Here is a 24,027-nt window from a genome sequence, read left to right as displayed (position 1 = left end):
ACGTTTCCACCAATATTGGAGTTCATGTATTCATTAATTGCAGTGTGCTGACACATTGTGTATGTATGATTGTTTATTGGGTGGATAGTATTTTTGTGCACCTGTACATTAATTTAATATTAATGGTGTGTGCACCCAATTTTTTATTTTTTTTTTTGTATTATACACTGGGATTGTGACCCCTCCAGGACTCAGCACTCTGATGTACACATCCTTCCCAGACAAGGTTTTAATTGCAAGATACAACTGGTTTTCTTTCACTACCCTTTCAGATGAAGCCTGGATTGGCACATGGAGAGACTACACATTAGTGATAGGGACTAGAGGTCCTGGCAGCTCAGTCAGAGCCCTGGTGTGGAAGGAGTCAGAGGGGATTTCCTTACTGCTCTGACAGAGCTTCGTGGCAGCTATTCAGGAGGAAAAGCTGCATTCAGGTGGTGGACTCTGTTGCTGGGAGCAAGAGCAACAGAGCAAAGCTAAGTGGTGTTTCCCTGTTTGTATTTTTCCCTGATGTGTATTAGTACAGCGGTGTGGCCAGTGCCTGCATCACCCAGCTCCCTAGCAAGGGATAGGTGTAGGGTGTGCTAGGGTGACAGGTATCCTGATCGGCGCCTGGTGCAGAACCGGCCTAGGGAACGTTAGGAGTGTGAGGGACACTGACTCAGGGGAGTGCAGGAGGTCTCCACATCCCCGTTCCCTATCGCAGGGCCCACCATTGTAACTGCTTCCCCTTCCCCCGTGTCTTGTTGTTTTAGTTACCGGCCTGCGGGCCATGTCACACAGAACAGTTTCACATGCCGTGTCTTGTTGTTTCAGTTGCCGGCCTGCTGGTCGCGTCACACAGGACGGGTCCACGTGACACGATGTCTGTAAAGAAAAAAAAAATTATTACACATTTCTAGAGGCAGCAGCTAAACTTACCCAAAGGCAGCAATATCCTCACCTCATGATCAGCTTGGGCCAGTTCTTGCCGAGATGGCGAATAGACCGATCCAGAAGAAGACATGCTGAAATTTAACAAAAAATATATTAGTGCATAATAAATTGTACAGGACACACACACATTATGTTGAAGAATACTCACATTTTGGCTGCTGAAGCTTGAATCCAAGGCTCTTGTCTGGTCTTCTATTCAAGGCTGTCTGTAGCTGCTCTTCTCTTGCTCTCTGTAGCTGCTCTAATCTTCAAGGCTGTAGTGGTGTGGCCCTGAAGACACCTTCTTTTATCAACACTCCTCCCAAACAATGTTGCTTGTTTTTAGGGGGAGGTTTAAACAACTGTCTAGACATTGTTTACTCAAATCGCGTGCACGCACAAAGCGCTGTCATGCGCGTATCCAAGCGCACGACAGCGACCCCATAGACTGTAGTGCTATTTTTGGGTGCACACCGTGCGCATACGTACGCGCGCGATTTTTTTAACAATGTAGGCGGAACAAAAAATGCAACATGTAGCGTACGGCACGTCTGGGTGCACACCTGGAAAATGCGCAGCGCACACTAAACGCTGATGAGTGCATGCAATCGCAAGACCCTGCGACCACCATGTTAGAGATATGGGAACATTGCGCGTGCGCCCGATAGCGCATGATGCGCTGCGTGATGAAACGCTAGTGTGAAACCAGCCTAAGTCACATGCTGTCCATTTCCTTGTGAGTCTCCTTGAGATGGTTCGACTCCTTCATTGGAGTCCAGCTGTGTTTAATTAAACTCATAGGACTTGATTTGTAAAGGCACACACCTGTCTATATAAGACCTCACAGCTCACAGTGCATGTCAGACCAAATAAGAATAATGCTGGTGTAGATATAGTCTTCTAGCTAGTAGATCACTCGCTGTTAACCGTCAAAGGAACTGGCCAAGGAGCTCAGAGACAGAATTGTGGCAAGGCACAGATCTAGCCAAGGTTACAAAAGAATTTATGCTGTTCTCAAGGTTCCTAAGAGCACAGTTGCCTCCATAATCCTTAAATGGAAGAAGTTTGGGACCACCAGAAGTCTTCCTAGACCTGACCGCCCAGCCAAACTGAGCAATCATGGGAGAAGAGCCTTGGTGAGAGAGGTAAAGAAGAACCCCAAGATCACTGTGGCTTAGCTCCACAGATGCAGTAGGGAGATGGGAGAAAGATCCGCAAGGTCAACTATCACTACAGCCCTCCACCAGTTGGGCATTTATGGCAGAGTGGCTCAACGGAAGCCTCTCTTCAGTGCAAGACAAATGAAAGCCCGTATAGAGTTTGCTAAAAAACACATGAAGGACACCCAGACTATGAGAAATAATATTCTCTGGTCTGATGAGACAAAGGTAGAACTTTTTGGTGATAATTCTAAGCAGTATGTGTGGAAAAAACCATGCATTGCTCATCATCTGTCCAATACAATCCCAACAGTGCAACATGGTGGCAGCATCATGCTATGGAGGTGTTTTTCAGCTGCAGGGACAGGACTACCGGTTGCATTTGAAGGAAACGTGAATGTGGCCGAGTAAAGAGATATCCTGGATGAAAACCTCTTCCAGAGTGCTCTGGACCTCAGACTTGGCTAAAAGTTCACCTTCCAACAAGATAATGACCCTAAGCACACAGCTAAAATAACAAAGGAGTGGCTTCAGAACAACTCTGTGACCATTCTTGACTGGCCCAGCCAGAGCCCTGACCTATACCCAATTGAGCATCTCTGGAGAGACCTGAAAATGGCTGTCCACCAACGTTCACCATCCAACCTGACGGAACTACAGAGGATTTGCAAGGAAGAATGGCAGAGGATCCCCAAATCCAGGTGTGAAAAGCTTATTGCATCATTCCCAAGAAGACTCATGGCTATACTAGCTCAAAAGGGTGCTTCTACTCAATACTGAGCAAAGGGTCTGAATACTTATGACCATATGATATTTCAGTTTTTCTTTTTTAATAAATTTGCAAAAAATTCTACATTTCTGTTTTTTCAGTCAAGATGGAGTGCAGAGTGTACATTAATGAGAAAAAATGAACTTTTTTGAATTTACCATATGGCTTCAATGAAACAAAGAGTGAAAAATGTAAAGGGGTCTGAACACTTTCCGTACCCACTGCATATGTAGTCTGATCCTACTATCTTCTATCTGTCCTCTATGTCTTCCTAGCCACACAAAGATATTAAGTTAGCATGTGGTATAAGCATACAGTTATAAGAATAAAAAAGTACACCCTCTATCAGTTCTATGGTTTCATGCTTTAGGACATGACAAGAAAACATCTGGTCTTTAGAAGGTATTAATATTGGGTAAATCCAACCTCATATGAACATCAACACGTGACAAATTACACCATGTTATTAATTACTTTAAACAAAAGCAATGCAGAAGGAGTGTGTGAGAAATGAAATACACCTCATGAATCAATAACTTGTAGAACCACCTTTAGCAGCAACCACTTAAAGCAAAGGTTTACTTTATAACTTTATCAGTTTCTTACCTTGTTCTAGAAGAATTTTGGCCCATTGTTGTTTACAACATGACTTAAGTTTATTGAGGTTTGCGAGCATTAGTTTATGCACAGCTCTCTAAAAGTCCACCACAGCATTACAATTGGGTTGAGGTCTGGACTGTCACTGGTCCAATGCGATAGTTTGATTCTTTTCTTTTTGGGGCTTTCTGATGTCGATTTGCTCATGTGCTTTGAATCCTTATCCTTTAGCATAACCCAGTTTTGAACAAGTTTTAGCTTTTGGACATTGCTGGACAGTTAGCAGGAGGTTGAATGTGTTCACATGCTGTGTTTGGTTTTCCATATGACATTGTTCCAGAAGTCTGGTGGTTTGGTCAAATGCACCTTGATAATCTTTAACCACTCCACCACACAATTTTTATAAAGAAGAGGCTTTCTTTTGGCAACTGCTTTGATTAAGCTACGATGTTGCATGGCAATTATTAAAATTTTGGTTTGCATCATATGACGTCATAACGTTGTGATGAAGTTGTGGTATTTTCAGCACAGCAAACGCCAAAGAAGCTGAGCATTGGCATTTAAAAAGATACTGTTCACCAGAAGATGCCAAACATGGCCCAGTGAAGGCTGCCCCACTGACCAAACTGAATAAGACAACCGGACATGATCGAGACTGTGGCTTCACATATGAGGGTTGGGTGAGAATTATTTATTTTTACTGGGATCTGGGATCTGGAGGGACCCTAGATAATAATGATGTGCATCACATAAAATAGATGCAAATCAATTTTTTTGGCAAACTTGATTCTCTCCCCACTATTACACAGGCATTCTGGTGTTGACTTTCCTCCAGTCACCTCTTCACCAGTCTTATCAAGTTTCATATCATATGTATTAATTTATGTGGTCTTTAATGTAAGATCTGGTGACAGATCCACTATATTAAGAAGCAGAAAATCCTTCAGCAAGTTTACCTAATGTTTACTTTTGTCATTGAAGTGGAGTTCTCAAGTTTGAAAGTTATTCACTATCCAAGTGGATAGTTTTCCAATTGCTAGGCGTCCAACTGTCATGGCCTCCTCGATCCCGAGAACCAACCTCGGCTAAATGGAGCCAAAGTCAATCATCCTGCCTCTTCATTCATTCAGCACTGCACTCAGCAATCTCAGATGCTCCCATTAGGAATCGATGGAGCAGAAATGATTGACCTATGCTCCATTTAGCTGCGGTTCTTCAGTTCACTAATTCTTGGGATCAGAGATGGCCGCGGCGCTCGCACCCCAGTTATCAGAAAATTATTCCCTATCCTGTAGATAGGTGAAGGCAGATAAACTTGAGAACACCACTTTTATTTCTAGGTTTATTGTCCCATTTAATTTTATCTCTTTTTTGACTCACTTATCAGTGGGAATTCATTCCACATTTAAGAACAATCCCATGTAGTAGTTATATACTATCGCTTTATTACAATATATCGAGCAACATTTAAAGTTACACATTTTATTTTTTACCTTCACCTGTTGCCTTTAATATATTTTCTTTTATTAACCAAAACAGGTCTGTTTATACATTTATAACACAGTATTCACTTTTAATTAGACCTCTTGGTTCCACGCACAGTATTTACCTTGGTTGTAATGTTTGTCATGAATCACAGGTAATTGTTCTAAATTAAACATATGACTCATTTCAATGAATAGTCTAGATGATCCATAGGTCAGGGTTCATGGAAGGTGTTTTTTTTTCTAGACTTCCATGAAAAAATATCTGGTTGGAAAAGAAAACTGTTTTATTTGGGAGTTTTGCAGACAGTGACTCAGATCTTTACTTTCCTGGATCTCTCCTTTTACATATGGCTCTTGATAGACAGATATTTGACCCACACCTGCAATGGAAAGATCAGCAGGAGTTCAGGCAACCTTACCAAACAGTTGCTCACTTGTTCAAAACATGAATAACATTTTGCTTAAAACAGATTTTGGTGATAGTTTTAGATTCCAGTAGCTCATATACAGGATGTCACAATTTTTAGATCTTACAATAACTTGGTAAATATGTAGTAATAAATATTTTCTAATGAGAGTTTACCATTTGATCTTCTTAGAAATAAGGAGAAATTTACCCTTTGAGTTTTTGGCTTAGCTTGAGTGAATTGAGTTATTTGGGTAGTCTGTTTATAGTAAATGTTGTCTAAATGGATACTTTTCTTGATACACATAATACACCAAGTAATCGGCAGCAGCTTAAGATGGGAGTTGCATTGTTGAATTTTTGGCGCTGGAAATATATTTTTTCTTCTAATATACACACGGTAGGATGGCAGGTTGCCTCGTTATTGCGGCACCATGCAAAATTGGCATTTAAAATGTTTCAACCCCTTTTGTAAATTTGATTTATTAGCAACATTTACAAACTTTTTGCTTTTCCCTCGTTACACATAGCGATATCGCTAGCAATATCGCTGTAACGTCACTGGTTTTGTGACGCAGCAGCGATATTGCTAGTGATATTGCTACTGTGATACTTACCTCCGACCGGCTCCCCCGCTGGTTATCGCTTATCGCGCGAGAAGGTCCTGGCCCATTTCTAGTCGGGCGCTTCCTGCTGGGCTTCCTGTGGCGCCAACGAGCGACGTGTGGACGCGGGCGGGAGGACGTCAGGATCGTCGCGTCTGACAGGTAAGTAGCGACCCCCAATCCCTGCTATGTCGCTGGTGAGATCTGCCTGTGTGGCAGCTCACTAGCGACCACTTAGCGATGCACCAGCGATCCATATCGTTGTCGGGATCGCTGGTGCATCGCTAAGTGTAACGGTACCCTAAGCAAGCAAGAACAATTGGAATAGATTAATTAAATTAATAAATCAAGTGTTTTCTCCAAATTAAAAACAAATTGCCACTTTTAAAGAATAATGAAGTCTCAGAATTAGTCAATCTTAGTTCTTTCTTTGGTTTGAGTGCAACAACTTTCTTCTTTTAATCTCATCAAACATGTGTTACATGGTTCAAGCTAACCAACTGTGAAGGAGGCACCAATATCATCCATGACTTGTTCTGAAAACAAGTCTTCATGCATTTTGTGGTTTGTATGGAATCATTGTTCTTTTGGAAGAACCAATGATCTCCCCATCTTCTTATTCCCAAGAGCAGACGTAATGTTTTTTCCATGGATTTCTTGATACTTGACTGAATCCATCTAGCCTTCCACACGTTGCAAGTTCCCAGTGCTAGAGCAATGGCAGGTTCCTTTTAAAGACCTGATATCATACAAGCCTGCATTTCCATGTGCATATTTTGTTTGTCTTTTCAATGCATGTGCATTATTGAAATAAGCAGAAGTGGAGAGAATTAATTAATTATTATTGGATCTGTCTGTGTTCCATTTTGTGGCAGATTTTATGCTGATATTTTTTCTTTCTAAAAACTGTCACAAAGGAAACCAGACGGACATCATAATAATCAGATATGCAACTGATTTTTTGTTTATTTTGTTCTGTTTGTCTGTTACTTAAAACACAATGGACACCATGTTTTTTTTTTTATTTCAGCGCTGAAGTGGTGCTACTAAATTAGCTTCCTTGTCCCAGTCTTATATTTACCGGCCGTCATCTTCATCTGTTCCCGGTGCCAGTCCCACAATGCCATTTTGTTTTTATAGCATCATTCCAGCTCTGCAATAAAAAAAATAGCTGGAGTGGTTTGAAAAATTACAATATCTGTTTGCCTTTTATTCATTTATCGTGTAATGTGTAATGAAAACCAATAAATTAATTTGTTTTTTAATAAAAGATGATGGGAAACTACCGAGCTAAAAATACCATATAACAACTCAATTTGTTTACCGATGCAAATTTATAGTATTAATCATCAAGTAGTTAAGAAGTGATGCAATCTGCAGGCTTGTACTCATTAACTCGTAAAAAATGATTACAACCACAGTCAGTGTCCATAATCACACTTGTTTGCTCAGTCTATCCCTGGGCACGCACATTAAATTTATTTAGATTTTAAAAATAAGTTCACAAACATTTCATTTACTACATAAACATGGAGCAGATATTTCTAGCTTCTACGTTTTACAACACACATAGATAATGGGTATTTGTAAGTATCAATTACAGCCATATCCTTTGACAATTATGCGTGGCATCATTAGCCTGTGGGTCTGAGCACCATTCTTAGGCCGGAGTCACACTACCATAGAATACGGCCGAGTGCTAAACAAGAAAACATCACACAGCACTCGGCCCAGTGTTAATCTATGAGGCAGCTAACATCAGAGTTTTTTTTTCTCAGGCGTATTCAACATGCATGTAAAATCGCAGAATTCTACAATTGTATGCGTGAGACTCACCAATGCAAGCCTATGAGTGCGAGAAAAAAATCGGATGACACACGAACCTTGTGAGTGCTACCCGATTTTTATGCACCGATGTCCTTTAAAAGCCGGCAATTCATCTGCCAAATACAGTAAAATCACAGCGTGACATGTTAGAGTAGAGATATACACATAGAATACATAGATATACAGATGTCAGTGAAATACATACTGTATATATATATGTATATATATTGCATAGATACAGTAGATATAAGAAAAGCCGGCAATTCAGCAGCCACGAAGCGTAAAATCACAGCAGGAGCCAACAGGATAGAATACATGGATTACATAAAGTAAATACACATCGAATACATAGATATATAGGTGTCAGTGACATATACAATTAGTACAGTGTGTGTGCAGCTTACTGTACATGTATTTAAGAAATAAAAAAACATTTTTTTGAAAAAATGGTGTCGGCTCCCGCATAATTTTCTTAAACAGCAGAGGGAAAGCCGACGGCTGGGGGAAAATGTTTATAGCCTGGGAAGGGGTTAATACCCATGGAGCTTCCCAGGCTATTACTATCAGCTCACAGCTGTATACTCAGCCTTTACTATCAATTAAATAGGGGACCCTAAAAAAAAGACATAGGGTCCCCCTATAAGTAATAACCAGCAAAGGCTATACAGACAGCTGCAGGCTGATATTAATAGCCTAGGAAGGGGCCATGGATACTGCCCCCATACTGGGGGCAATTCTGGAACTTAGCCTCGCTCTTCCCACTTACTCTGTAGCGGTGGCAAGTAGGGTGATAGTTGGGAAGAGTTGTTGTCACTTTTGTATTGTTAGGTGATATAAAGCCCCAAGTTTAGCAATGGAGAGGTGTCATTAAGACACCCCCTTTACTAACCCCATGGTCATATCGTATAAAAACATACACACCCAGAATAAAGTCCTTTAATTGAAAAACTCCTTTAATAAATCTTAATTAAACCATACTTATGACCTCACCCATTCCACTGACACCTTTGTCTTCTGAAAAAGAGTTTGAAAAGCAAACAACCATATTCCTCACCTTTCCAGAGAGATGATAATCCATCTGTCCCATGACACTTTTAGCTCTGCTACATCTAGATGGCAGGCTGCATGGTTGCATGATACGACCATACAGCCTGTCATCCAGCAGAAACACGGAGCATTGTGTGCTTAGTGTCTCCCTATGAACTACTATTACCTATCTGATGACACTGCGAGCGTGAGAAAGTTGTCCTGCTCGCAGTGCCATCAGACAGGTCCTGCGAGTTTACAGCCAATGAACTCACCTCACTTATGTGACGTCAGCATGAGTGCGAAATTTTTCCTCTGTGCTTGAGCTGATATCAGAAAGATGAAGTGAGTTCATTGGCGGTGAACTCACAGGACCTGTGTGATGGCACCGGAAGCAAGAGAACTTCAAATAGGTAATAGGAGTTTACAAGGAGACACTGAGCACACACTGCTCAGTGTCTCAGCTGAACCATGCAGCCTGCTATCTAGATGTAGCAGAGCAAGACCCGTCCACAAAAATCCAGCCCTTAAAATGGCTAATTAACCCCTCTCAACAGATAGTGTGCTGGAGCAAACTTCTGAGTTTCAAATCACTGAAGCTAATAGCCTCAGCTGCCCAAAGCCAGGGGTATTGGCACCTTTACTCACCAAACAGGCAAGCCTGGACAGGGCATCTGTGTTACCATGTAGTTTCCCTGGCCTATACTCCATGAGGAAGCTGTAGTCCTGAGGTGCCAGAAACCACCTAATCACACGAGCATTCTTACCATTCCTTTCCCTCATCCATCTCAGGGATGCTAGGTCTGACACTAACCTGAGCTTCCAGCCTAATAGGTAGGAGCTCAGTGTGTCAATTACCCATTTGATGTTCAAGCACTCTTTTTCCACAATGGAGTAGTTTTTCTCACAGAGTTTTCTGCTTAAGTATAGGATGGGATGTTCCTCCACATTTACTTCCTGAGACAACATGGCCCCTAACCCGACCTCTGAGGTGTCGGTCTGGACCATAAATTCACTGCTGAAGTCAGGTGTGATCAAGACAGGCTGCTTACACAGAGGATGACCTTCAACTCCTGAAATGCCATTTTTGCTTGAGAGGACCAAGAAGATCAGTCAGGTGGTGGCTTTCATGGTGAAATTTGGGATAAATCGCTATAGCATCCCACAATTCCCAGAAATGCCCAAACTTGTTTCTTGGAGACCAGTTACGGCCAATTCTGTATTGCCTCTACCTTATTTACTTACAGCCTGATTTTGCCCCTTCTGACTATATAGCCTAAGTATTTTGCCTCTTCTTTACCCATGGTGCATTTCTTTGGGCTTACGGTAAACCTTGCCTTCCTATGAGCATCTATTACCGCCTGGACCTTCTGTGGATGACTTCCTCAATCCAGACTGGAGATCATGGTGTAGTCCAGATAAGCTGCGACGTAACTTTTGTGAGAGGCTAGGATTCGGTCCATGGCCCTTTGGAAGGTATCTGTGGCTCCTTGTATCCTGGTGCATTGAAAGCACCCGTCAGGTGTAGAGTGTTTTCTCCTTGGCACTTGAGGAGAGGAGAATTTACCAGTACCCTTTTGTTAGTTCCAGGGCAGTAATTTTCCTGGCTGACTCTAGCCTCTCAATGAGCTCATCGACCTGGGGCATCGGATATGCATTGAACTTGGACACCTCGTTCAGCTTCCTGCAGTCTTTACAGAAATGTCACTCTCCATTTGGCTTCGGCACAAGGACAAGAGGGCTAGACCAGATGCTCTTTGACTCCTCCATGATACCCAGATTCAACATTCACTTCCTTGGCAATCCAACACAGCTTTTGGTTCACCCTCACATGCAGTTCTGTCAGGATTTCAAGGTCCACAATCTGCGTACAAACTGGAAACTCCAAAAACATGTTCAGGTTCTTCTAAAGTAATCCTTGGCACTGTTGCTTCTGGGCTGGTGACAGTGTCTCTACCACTGTGACATCATCAATCCTGACTTAAGGATTGGCCCCTAGGCACATCACTTCCACCAGTTCACTGTTTCACCAAGATTTCAGTGTGTAATGTGATACAACTAGTATGGCTTTCTTCTTTCTGGTTGGTGGTCCTTGTAAATGACATCACTCAACATGTTGACCACCTCATATGGCCCTTGCCACTTGGCCAGGAACTTACTTTCCACAGTGGGGATCAACACCAACACCCGGTCTCCAGGGCTAAACTGTCTAAGTCTTGCCGATCGATTGTAAGCCCTTGCATCACCCTTATGATCCTGCCCTGCATCTGGGACACATGTTCTATGACGCTTTGGTGGGGTGTTATCCCCGCTTCCCAGGTCTCCTTTGCAATGTCCAGAAGTCCCAAGGGTGCCATCTGTATAGCAACTTGAATGATGAGAACCCATAGAGGCCTATGAGATTTCTATAGTGGAGAACAGTAGATATGGTAGCATGCATTCCCAGTATCAGCTATACTTCTCTACAACCTTCTTCAGCATAGATTTCAAGGTCTTGTTGAACCTATCCACCAGGTGGTCAATCTGCGATTGGTACACTGTCTGGAGTTGGGTAATCTGGAGAGCCTTACACAACTTCCTCATCACTTTGGATATAAAAGGAGTCTCTTGGTCTGTCAGGATCTCCTTTGGCAGGCCCATCCAGGAGAAAATATATACTAGCTCTCGCACTATACTTCTGACGGAGAAGTTTCTCAGTGGTACCGCCTCTGGGTACCTTCTTGCATAGTCTATGACCACCAGGATGTATTGGTGACCCTATGCTGACTTAACTAAGGACCCGATAAGGTCCATGGAAATACAGTCAATTGGGACTTCTATTATGGGCAATGGCACTAGGGGACAGCAGAAGTGGGATATGGGAGCAATAATCTGACAGGTAGGACAGGATCGGCAGAAATTAACAATTTCCTGGTGACACCCAGTCTAGTAGAACCTCTGAAGGACCCACTCTTTAATTTTTTCTACTCCTAGATGCCCACCTATGACATGAGAATGGGACAGATCTAGTACCCGAAGCTTATAGGGACCAGGCACCAACAACTGCTCTATCTCTTCCCCTCTCGGTTTAGTGACCCGATAAACCAACACCTCATTTAAAGTAAAATATGGAAGCCTGGTGTCAGCCCCTGGCTCTTGAGAAAACCCAGGAATCTCATGGGTAACTGTCTTGTCCTCAATACCAGCAAGGACACACAAGGGGAACTCATTTGCCTCTGACTGCAATGGGGATTCTTCATGGGTCGACCGGCTCCTGTCTTAGTTAGTCGGCACCTTTCCTATAAGTCCCAGAACAGGCTAAAGTCCTGCATGATTATCACTGAGTGTTACAAGTTTTTGTCTACTCTGACATCATGGGACTCAGTTCATTTATATTGTCACACTGGGGACAGGGTAGTCCTTGGCATCCCCATTGATACAGCGGACGCCCACGTGTTTCCCTAGGATTAACTGGTGGGAGAGTGTGGCCCTTACCAGGGTCACCAAACTCCGTGAGTAGAAGAGTCCTGACATCAGCACCCCATTTCTTGTCACAGAACATGCCTGTGGCTCCTCACTGGGTTGATAGTCCACACTGCAGGCAGTTCATAGTATGAACATGGTCTCCCTACACTGCAGTCCATCTGTTTGGAGGATATAGGACACTGAGTGACTATGTGTCCAGGACTGTGACATCTCCAGCAGAGCATGTCTTTACATGCAGCCTTTGGCAACCCCTTGGAACCTTGGATTTACCCAAGTGGTGGCTCTTGTACCCCTCTTTTGATATTTGGGCTCATTCTGGGTACCACAGTATGGGGATGCAACATCACCCAGCTTCCTTAGGGGCCTTTTGACTACCTGTTACCTTTCTACTAGGCCTACCAGGTTGTCTGCATTTTGGGGGCCGCTCGGGGTAACCCAAGTCTGCACCGGTCTATGAAAGGAGTGAATAAACCTATCCATTAAGACGTGTTCTACCATCTGAGCTGGGGTGGAGGATTCCGCTGCAACCATACCTGCACCAGATGCAGGGAGTGAGGGGGTTTATCACTGTAATACAGTAATACACCAAATGGTGGACTCATTGAGCTCAGAGAGACATAGTCACCCCTGAGCGTTTCAGTATTTCCGGACATCTTGTAACGCAAAATCATAATATGCCTTTTGGGGCTCGCCAGTTAGATAGGGGGCCAGCACCTCGGCCCACTGCTTTGGCAATAGTTTCCTAAACTCTGCTACCCATGCAAAAACAGTCAGAAATGCTCCCACGTTATCCCCCATTGTCATCTTTTGCAAGGCTTGTGCTTATCGCTTTCCAGAGATATGTGTCATCACCTGGACTTGGGGGAGGGGCTGCCAGCCTCCCACAAACCATCTCTGCAGACAAGTTGATCTGCTGCCAATGTTGTTGCATCTGGTGTATAAGCAGCTTACTGGTCTGTTGTTGTGCCAACTGTTGCTGCTGCTTGTGCTGATACTGATGCACCTGCACCACATATTTAATCAGGTCCTCCATTTTGCCTGATGTCGTTTGATGGCTTTTGGCCGCCTTCACCCAGGACATGCAGTAACTCTTGTAGCAGTCACACGTGTTCGCTGGGAGTGCTGCCCGCACTTGTAACACCTCCTCTGGTAGATTGACTCACTCAGTTGTGCATACAGGTCAACACTGAATCACTGTCTCTTTACGATGTTCACTGGTTTATTATATATACAGAGTTAGCCTCTCCAGACACACTCAACACTGAATGCCTGAGGATGACTATTTAAATTCCAGACCACACCCTGAGGTGGAGATAAGGTGGACAACCTCCCACCTGCTCTATGGTTGCCCGCAAAAGCCCAGCCCTTAAAATGGCGGATTAACCTCTCAACACATAGTGTACTGGAGCAAACATTTGGGTTTCAAATCACATTCGCTAATAGCCTAAGTGAAACGTATCTCCCCTCCAGCACTTTGCAAGTAACTTTGTCACAGTATATACAAAAATTAAGCCCTAATATATTATTAGAGATGAGCTGATCGATCTGCGAAGGAATGAGTTTGAGATGAACTTCCTGAAATTTCTATTTTTTACGAGAATTTAAACACTTTCAGATTCCATTTGCTGTTAGCAAAAAAACCCACAAAAACTTGCACAACACAATTTCCCACACTGCTGAAGCATTATAGAGCAGGATAATAATTTTGCACCGTGTACAGTGGTGGTCAGTGCCTGGGCCATCACAAATCAGCGATTCCAAGGGAGCACACTTTGTATAGCGCCTCTTTCCCCATATCCAGAATCACTGAGTCAGTGGGGTCCTCTCTCTCTTCTGAACAATGTAAGCTATTATGTTCAGTGGGGTTCTCTCTCTACTGTAGAGTGTAAGTTCTTATGGTCAGTAGGGTTCTGTCTCTCTTTCTCATAGAGTGTAAGCTCGTATGATCAGCAGGAAAGATGAATGAATAAATTCAAGTAGATTGGAATATTACTCAAATTTTGCAAAAATGTTGATTTTGTTTTTGTAATTAGCTTCTGAGCGAATTCAGCAAAATGGCGGCCATTGGCCGAGGGGCCAGAGAGGTGAGTGGGAAATTGAGTATATGGATTTTTCATATTTTATACATTTTATGTTTATTTTTCTCTCAGGTCTGGAGAGTCTTTAGGTCCTAATACGAGACATTAAATTAATGAAGAATAAATTCTCTGCAAATCGAATTGCCCAGAAAATTCAAATTTTGACTGATCCTCTCCTCTCTAATCAGCAAGGTCTCTTTCTTCTGTAGTGTGTAAGCACCTATGATCAGCGAGGTCCTCTAGATTTCTCTTTCTGTCACCTATAGAGTGATATGCTCTCTATCAGCGCAGTCCTCGCTTTCTTCTGTAGATTGTAAACTCTCATGGTCAGTGGACTCCTCACTCCCTTCTGCAGATTCTAAGCACTTATGGTTAGCAGGGTTGTCTATCTTTCTCTCTCCTCTCACTCTCATGTACCATATTGTCTGAGCAATTACAAGCTTCCAATTATTGAGATTTGTGCAAATTTATTCAACACAAATCAAAGTTCTTGGGGAAGTAATAAAATTGGAGTTTGAAAATATTCACTCATTACATTTTTTCTTAATCTGGACCTCCATGAGATCTTTATGCATGTTTATTAGTTTCCACACCCCCCAAAAAAAAATCTGTGTACATTAACATCCCTGAAAATTCTGAAAAAAATATTAATATTCCCTTCAATCTATAGACTTTGTTTTATGTTATTTAAGAATTAGTGTTTGCATTAGAGATACCAAGTAAATTCTTTAATCTTAAAGCAATCTCAATATGAATATGCAGGAATGTAAGAAGTGACAATATCCTTGGCACCGGCAACCGTCTCTCTTAGCTCAGGGCTACAATCAAGGGAGTGTACCCTACCTGGCAACATGAGGCAAAACTGTATTTGTTTGTGTATAATTATAAAGAATATGGTGACTATACATATATGTTACGTGCATGGCTTCTAGAATATTTTTTATTTTACCATAACAGATTTCTATAGAGCTATTATTTGGAACACATTTGGACTTTGGGTTATGTTATGTACCCATGGTGATGGTAAACAGGGAACAGCTGTATGTACACTTACTGCAGATAGAGTTCAGGGTTAACAATTGTGCATTCTTTCTTGACCTTTGCAACTACAGAATTAAAGAGAAGACCGGCACCTGGAACCTGCACTCATTTTACTACAGTTATTAATGTACTGTATATGTTACAATGTCAGTTCATCATTGTTGACAAGAAGACATTCTTTGCAGTCTTCTAAATCTAAAATGACCACAATATTCCATTGAGTCTTTTAAACAAATATACTTATACTCCAAATAATGTTCCCAGGGGCAGGACGAGCCCAAATGTCTGTTAACATTGTCTCTGTGTGTATTAAAGGTGAAAGTGATATATAGTGTACTTAATGTACTGTATACATGGAATTTGTGTGTGTATATAAGCATATACACTCCTCAACATTGAAATTGCAACACCAAGAAGGAAAAGTCAGGAAATTATCAAAATCACGGAATGGACAGACATATTATTAGTGATATGTAAATAATGAAAAAATTGAAACAAAAATTCAAAACATCTTGATTTATTTAGTATCGAGTATAAACGAAAGTACAGAAATCCGTGAACTTATACACCTTGTCTGCTTTCAAAAAGGTTATTAATGATTGTCTCAGTAATGTTCTGCCACACAGAATGCAGTTGGGCAAATCATCAAGATCCACCGCTGGCTGCTCCCTTTGCAACTGCCGATCAATGGTGTCCCATATGTGCTCATTCGGAGACTGCAGGCCAAGTCTGGAGTCACTGCAGATTTCAGTGCTGAGATTTCATCTCCCGAAATCTTGGTGCTGAGATCTCCATCTGCACATGTGCTTCCCCCGGCGGCCATTTTCCCGGAGTCCACCGCACAGGAAACTATGGAACTGCAGGGGCTCTAGACTTTCACAAAATGTCAGCAGAGCCCCGGCAGCACTGGAGACCCCTGCAGCAGCAACGGAGGCCCCCGCAGCAGCACCAGAGACCCCCGCAGGAGTACCAGAGACCCCCCACAGCAGCTACGGGCAGCAGCACCGAGCAGCAGCGCTGGGCACCAGCAGCTATGGAGACCCCTACAGCAGCACTGGGCAGAAGCGCCGGACTCCGGAACACCCCCTCATCCCAGCCTGCGGCCTGCAGCATCACCCCACTCCTGCCTCTTCCAGCAGCGACCCTGGAACCCCGTTTCACCGCAACCACCCCCCCAGTTAGCAGTAAAACGCATGGATTACAAGAAGCACCATCATTTTATAAAAAATAAAATTTCCTATTTGTCTCCTCAAAATTTGGGGTTCGTCTTATAATCCAGAGCGTCTTATAATCCGAAAAATATGGTAATTGAGCTGAGAAATTGGTCTGCCCTTGTTAATAACAGCAACTGCAGGATATTTTGATTAAACGAGGCAGGTGATGAAAAAAAAGTAATCTGTTGGTCATAAACCATAGATAGCCAGGTGTGTGGATAATGGACAGGCAGGAGAAGACCAAGTGCATCGTCATGCTCAATAACACTTGTGTCTCATTGACATAAAATTTTATCAAGTGATTACAGAAGAATTACCAAATGGATTTCTTCAAAAAAGGTCTAAGGGGTAACGTTTTTCCTTGTGGAGAGTGACATACTGGTTCTGGCATGCCAAGATCAGGAGGCTTAGTCGCTGTGCAGTGCTCTTCTGGGAAATTTAATATGCAAATTGAATCTTCAGAGAGGAAGAGGACTTGAACACTATAGCACCACCTGTTGCAAGCAGCAACCATACAAGTCATTATCAACCCTTTAATGTGTCTTGCAATAAGACTTAGGATAAAAGTCATATCAGAATCTCAATTTGCAGACACAGTGTTTTGGGGTATTGCCCCTAATCAGTGCAAAGTATGAGAACTGATTTGACTAGGTCACAGGCTCTAAGAGGTAACATTTCTCCTTGTGGAGAGTGACATACCGGCTTTGGCATGCCAAGGTGAGGCTTATTCTACGTGCAATGCTCCTCTGGGAAATTTAATAAATACATTTTCTATTATATCAAATACTTATTTCAGGCAATAAAATGCAATTTAAATATTTAGAAATCATACAATGCTTTTTTCTGTTTTTTTTTTATTTTTAGACTCTGTCTCTCACAGTTGAAATGTACCTATGATAAAAATTACAGACCTCTCTATTTTTTGTAGGTGGGAAAACATGCAAAATTAGCAGCGTAACAAAACCAAGTAGCATGATACTATCAGAGGCAAATAGTGCCAATTGGCACACAAACACTATAGAACCGGCTCAAGCTCCATATAAGCACAAAAATAGGAGAACCACGGAGAATAAAAAGGCAAAAAGTTTATTAACATGATATCAATAACATGGTATTAAATAGTACAAAAATTGGTGCAAAAATACATTGTAGCGGATACACAAAGGGAAGGAAAAATTGAGGGTAGGTATCTCACAGCTTAGTGTCAGTACGAATAGTATACACCATAAGGCACAAATGAGCCCCCCTAGGGATGATTAAGTTGCTAATAGCCCTGACAATCATACCAGGACATGCATACATAGTCATAAATGGGGGCAGAATGTCCTCTGTCGTGGAGCTGACACCATATTGTATATGAGAACCATGGAAAAATACCCCATAGCACTGGTGTACCACACCAACCAAGGATAAAAAAGTCCTGGCAGTGTGCCGCCTGAAACTGTTAAATATAGCCAATAAAGGGTAAGTATAGGGCAGGACGGCGCTTACCTGCAGGGACGGAGCTAGGCATTTTGATATCAGACAGCATGTCACATGTGGTATCAACAATGTCATTTATTACGCCACAAAGTGGCTGCTTTCTGATATACATAGGGCTCACGTCCAGAGAACTTCGTATTAGAGTACGGGAGCATGTGAGGGACATACGTGCTGCCGCACAGGAATCTGACCTCTCGTGTCTAAAGACGCTACCACGTTATTTTAAATTAAAACATAATTGTGATGTGACCAAGTTTTGTACTATTTAATACCATGTTATTAATATCATGTTAATAAACTTTTTGCCTTTTTATGCTCCGTGGTTCTCCTATTTTTGTTGTTAATGTGGCTAAGAATGTCTTTTTCCCACACCAATGTCACTGTTTCATAAAAGAATTTCACATTATGGCTTTACTAAATCAATGAAACATGATCCTGGTTTAGATACATTTAGTCTTTTCTATTTTAAGTATAAAGCACTGAGAAGTAATTTATGACCTTAAATTTAGAAAATATTTTGCATTTTTTTTCTAATGTAGTTAGCAGATACTATACATAATGTTGTGTCGGTTAAAAAAGTTACATTTTATAATCCCCAAGAATCTTACCATATTTAGAAATCGATATAAAACATCTGCATCTGGAAATGTCATATCCCACCTCAAACTGTATCTTACTGTATCTGCTCTGTTTTCTTTGGGTTACATTCTGCGCTTTTTCTACTTATTGCAATGTTTGTGTTAAAACATTTCTTAAATGGTTTTCAGGGTCTAGACAGCGATCGACTGGAAAATGTTGCTCCAGATAGTTACAGAGACCAATTAAAATGTAGTAATCACAATAAAAAATGAGATATTAAATCAATTTGGAAATCCTGTCGGAAGCAGCTTGTACTGTAGAAATCAGATGAACTTAAAACTATTGTGTTTACAACTAAGAGAAACCTGCAATGTAAAAATCCCTTACTGCAATAAAATTGGAATAGTGTGAACCCTGTGTAAACTTAGAAGTCACAATTTCTTTAAGAAATATAGAAGTATGCCACGTTCAGATCATCCATGTGAAAGTAACTGTACAAATGTTGCTAATAATATTTATAACCTCTAAAATCTTGTGTGAACTGTATACTGGACCACTCCATCAGTAAAGTTATATTGATTTAGTTATATGACATGATATTGTTATTTCAGTAGCTTTAATGCACCTTTGATTAAAATGAAAATCATGTTGTTGTATACCTTACATTATGACCATGCTCTACAGCAGGAGTCCCCAACCTGTAGCTCAGGAGCCACATGTGGCTCGCGGTCCCATGAATTGTGGCTCGCGACTGTCTGCCAGCTTGGTGCATTAGGTCCAGGTCTAGCAAACAGGTATGAAGAGAACATCTCAAACTGGTGAATTTTGTGAGTAGCCCAGCACAGAAGATCAGATCTGGATGCACATATACTGGTCTTAGGGGTTTAGAGATGTTTTAGGAATGGTACGCTGGAGGATGGTACTACCTGTTAGAGGAGGTGCTCAAAGCTGGATGTGACAGTGTGTTGGGAGTCCTTGATGGGAGAATACTGAATCGGGGTATTGTGGAAACCCCTGGATCTCAGTGTACTGCTTTGTAGTAGAGATGAGCGACTTTGCCTTTTTTAGGGTCGAGTCGGGTTTCATGACTTTGACGATTGGGTCGCCGACCGCATGGCCAACTTCACAATGTGATCGGGTTTTGTTTCATGAAACCCGACTTTGGCAAAAGTCGACGACTTTTGAATCTGACCGACCTATTTCGCTCAACTCTACTTTGTAGTGATTTTTGTGGAAAAGCTTTGGTTTATCATTATACCTGAAAGGAAGGCTTCGGTTGACACTAGGAGATGGGAGCTGGATGTGGCTCACGACCCTCTGTCTAAGCTGAATATGGCTCTCAAGATCAGAAATGTTCGAGACCACTGCTCTACAAGAACAAATATATATTTTAACATCCTAATATGTGCAAGATTTTTGGGGTAGTTGATGTAATAGTACTTTAAACAGAACTAATAATTAAAAGTACTGTATTGTCTACAATAATCTAGCCTAGTGATGACTGGCTCTATTCTGTTGGTCCAAGGAACCTGATCCCTTTTATTATCAATTTTGACCAGCTGGATTTTTTTTCGTCTTAGTTGAGAAATGATTGGCCAATCAAATAATGTATAGAGAGGCTCGGTGGTTGAAAATAGAAGACCTTTCAGATTGCATTCAAGATTTGCTGAAGAAGCCAAGGTCAAGTTTTGCTGCTACATCAAGTTAAATAATTCCATACTGGCATTAGCTATGCATTGAATAATTTCAAAAGTTATTCAATTGTCACAGGCTCATCAGTGTTGATTGCCATTACTGGCCAAGCTGGTATGGTTGTCATGTTGACTTCACTGCTAATGACCAGCAGAGGGTGAGCAGCAGCAGGTATTGCACCCACTTCTTTGCTAATATATGAAAAGGAAAAAGTTCAGCTCACCCCGTTATGTCCAGATTCCTTGGCTGATTATCGGCACACGGAGCCACCCTGGTCCCAGAGGTATTTAGTTGTCTGAATGCCTCTTTTTCATAGTCAATTCTTGGCCAGATGACAATGTTGCCCTCCTTGTCCGCCTGTTTGTATACAACATCGGGAAGGTCGACAAGGTAACGCAGCTGCTCCCTCTCTTTGTTTGTCAAATTGTCTTTATGTATGTGACGAGGTATCTTTTGTAGGCCACTAGTCACAATTTGTACAAACAAGTCCACATTGGAAGAAGATGACAGTGGAGGAAATTTCCTGGAACGTGGTCTGACAGTAGGGGGATTCTTACCTCCTTCGGTTTGGTTGCTTTCCACCGAGAACTCTTCTAACATGCGTATGGCGGCTTGTTCCTCCTCTGTTGGAAACAATTGTGATAAACTAGGATCATGGAAATATTTTTTAAAAAGTAATGAGCGTGCAAAAAGGCGAAAATCCTTATTTGTGGTAAACATGTCAAATGCAGCAGCTGGCGAGAAAGACAAACTCCACCTGTGTAAGGCAACACAGGGCCAGGCGGAGCCAAAAGGTCTGGCACCCCTCAGTGTACATGGCGGTGGAGGATTGACTATGAAAAAGAGCCATTCAGAGAACTAAATGACGGGTTGTGCTATAAAAAACTAACTTTTAACCCCTTGTTCGCCTATTTGTCCCAATTGAAGAACATCATCACCCGGGCTGTGGAGAATGGTTTGATTACTAAAGAATTGGCAGCTGCTCTTATGGTAACTGAACCCACCATCTCCACATTCTATCTACTACCCAAAGTACACAAGAGTATACACTCCGCCCAATTATATCAGGGAGGGGAAATTTCCTGGAGAACATTAACCAGTGAATCGACTCCAAACTTCAACCACTATGAACATCTGAGTTATTCTACATGCCCATAGCTTGCCAGCAAGGAAAATGGTACCCTTTTGATCACCGCATACTGTGTGCATGCGCTGTGCTCCTCCTCTACCCATTGCTGCATGACGCGGCGGTGCGCTGACTTCCAGGTCACGTGGGGCTCCACGTGCTTCTGGTGTTCGGCTGCCCTGCACCGCGCTGCGTGATGGGCACAGCAGGAGTCATGGCAATGTGACGTCAGCCTTACTTCCGGGATGCCACCAATATAAAAAAGCTGTGTGCCAGCTCTGTATTGCACGCCCCTTGAGAAAGGCACCGCCGAAACGCGCATTGGGATCGGCCAGCACATCCCCCTGGACCCCTCTTTTGGAAGCCTAGACCAGCTATTTCTATTCAGGTAATACATTATTGGCATTGGCAAGAAAATACTAATTATGTGTTCACCTTTCTTTCTGGGACACTTATCTTTACTATTTATACCTGGTATATTGGCTTCACAAAATAATTTAACTATTAAGATGATTTTGTCAGCACTTGCTATATAGCTCCCCTATTTGGTCCTAGGGAGGTGTGCGGCCACTTTTTGTTTATACAGCAGCATTCTGGGCACAATTGTTCCATTGGTCCCCCACACCAACTCGTGGTTTGATCTATTTTGTCTTGTATAAATTTTAATCAATAAAGTTTTCTTAATATTTAATACAATCACTCTTGTGGACTAGTACATCCTTGTTGCCATTGGCAACTGTTTCTCGTTGGAAATGTTTTAGTGTGTCCAGCACTACAATCCCACACACTTTTAATGATGCGGAGATTTATCATGTGTGTTTGTTGGTGGAGAATTTTGTACAGGTGGAGTTCTGCAGAGCCTTCTGCTCTGCACATTTGCAAGACCAAACTAACACACCCAACCCTATAATGCAAGGGTTCATACAAGGAACCTGTGGCCATAGGCCACATGGAAAACCCAGCCAGGAAGGAAATGGCCCGCCCCACTACCATTCTGTAGTCCATTTCAAAAATAAAACCCCAGATCAGGCCTTGGACAAATAGTTTGCCCAAGACCAACAACAATTATTTTTTATTTTGCATGGAATCACAGCTATGACTGTGACTGCAATGCACTCCCACGGCCTCAATACGCCTCTGTGCACATCCTGGGGAGACAAAGAGCAACCCTCGCATAAGACACTGATCACTGCCTCACATGCCCCCTTCTGTTCAAACTTGTGGGGTTGAACATTTGTCGCCATACAGGGGGTCCATGACAAGGCATCCGCATGTCCCTGTGACTTCCCTGCCCGATGCTCCACTGAGAAACCAGTTTTGTAGAGACCGGAACCATTGGGTGACTAGCGCATTCCTCTCCTTTGCATTTCTCCTCCATGCTTTGTTCCATGACTGACCACCTCTCTGTTCTCCATTGCAGAAGACATGCCCACTTTCCTGACAACCCCACGACTTATCCCGTAACCTAAGTACTGGGCTTCTGACCCTCGGTGTGGTTTCCTCCGTACCCTTACTCGGGGCTCGGTGACTATGTCAAGCTGCATCCCCGAGGTCTGCCCCGGCAGCTCAGAGAACATATCTATACTCTGTCTCACCTGAACCTGAGCCTCGCGTCGCTGCTGATCAGCGAGAGCTCCATTTATTTTTATCTGACCCCTGGCTCTGTCCTTGGACGGTGCCAAAGGGTTCCCCGTTGATATGACGGCAGTCGCCCCTGTGACTAAATATTCCCAATTCCTCCAGGCTTTTTTTTTTTATATGCGCCTCTCTGAATGAGACCCTGGAGCTGAGCTGTCCTGAACTTACCATGGGACACTTCCAGCTCATGATCGGTGGGATCACCTCAACCTTTCCTGCCACTACCTCTAGAGGAAGCCTATCGGAGTAAAGGGGGTTTTACACATAGCGATATCGCTAGCAATATCGCTATAACGTCACTGATTTTGTGACGTTATAGCGATATTGCTAGCGATATCGCTATGTGTGATACTTACCTCCGACCGGCTCCCCCGCTGTCTGTCGTTGATCGCGCGAGATCGGCCGGCTCCATTTCTCGTCGGGCGCTTCCTGCTGGGCTTCCTGTGGCGCCGACGAGCGACGTGTGGAGGCGGGTGGGAGGGCGTCAGGATCGCTGCTTCTGAAAGGTAAGTATTGTCCGCTGTATCGCTGCTGCATCGCTGTGAGATCTGCCTGTGTGGCAGCTCACTAGCGATCATTTAGCGATGCACCAGCGATCCTGACCGGGTCGTATCGTGGTGTGGATCGCTGGTGCATCACTAAATGTAAAAGGGCCTTTACACTTTGTCCCTAGTTTGGTGACCCCTACGGCAGGTATCCCTGACTCGGAATCTTCAGGTTCCGCACCTGGAACAACATTTACCTTGGGAGGGTTAACCCTTGTCTCCCACAGGGACCAGAACAGGGGCAAATCTCTTCCCAATACAGTCCCATATGGAAGAGTCTTCACCACTTCCACCACATGTTTGATGTCTACACATGGTGTGGAAAGATAACCTCCACGGTTGGGTACTCCAAGAGTTCCCATGTATACCCATCAC

Source organism: Dendrobates tinctorius, unplaced genomic scaffold (assembly GCF_039654945.1).
Source record: "Dendrobates tinctorius isolate UK_male_01 unplaced genomic scaffold, ASM3965494v1 ptg000203l, whole genome shotgun sequence".
Lineage (NCBI taxonomy): Eukaryota > Metazoa > Chordata > Amphibia > Anura > Dendrobatidae > Dendrobates > Dendrobates tinctorius.
This window is presented reverse-complemented; position numbering follows the sequence as displayed.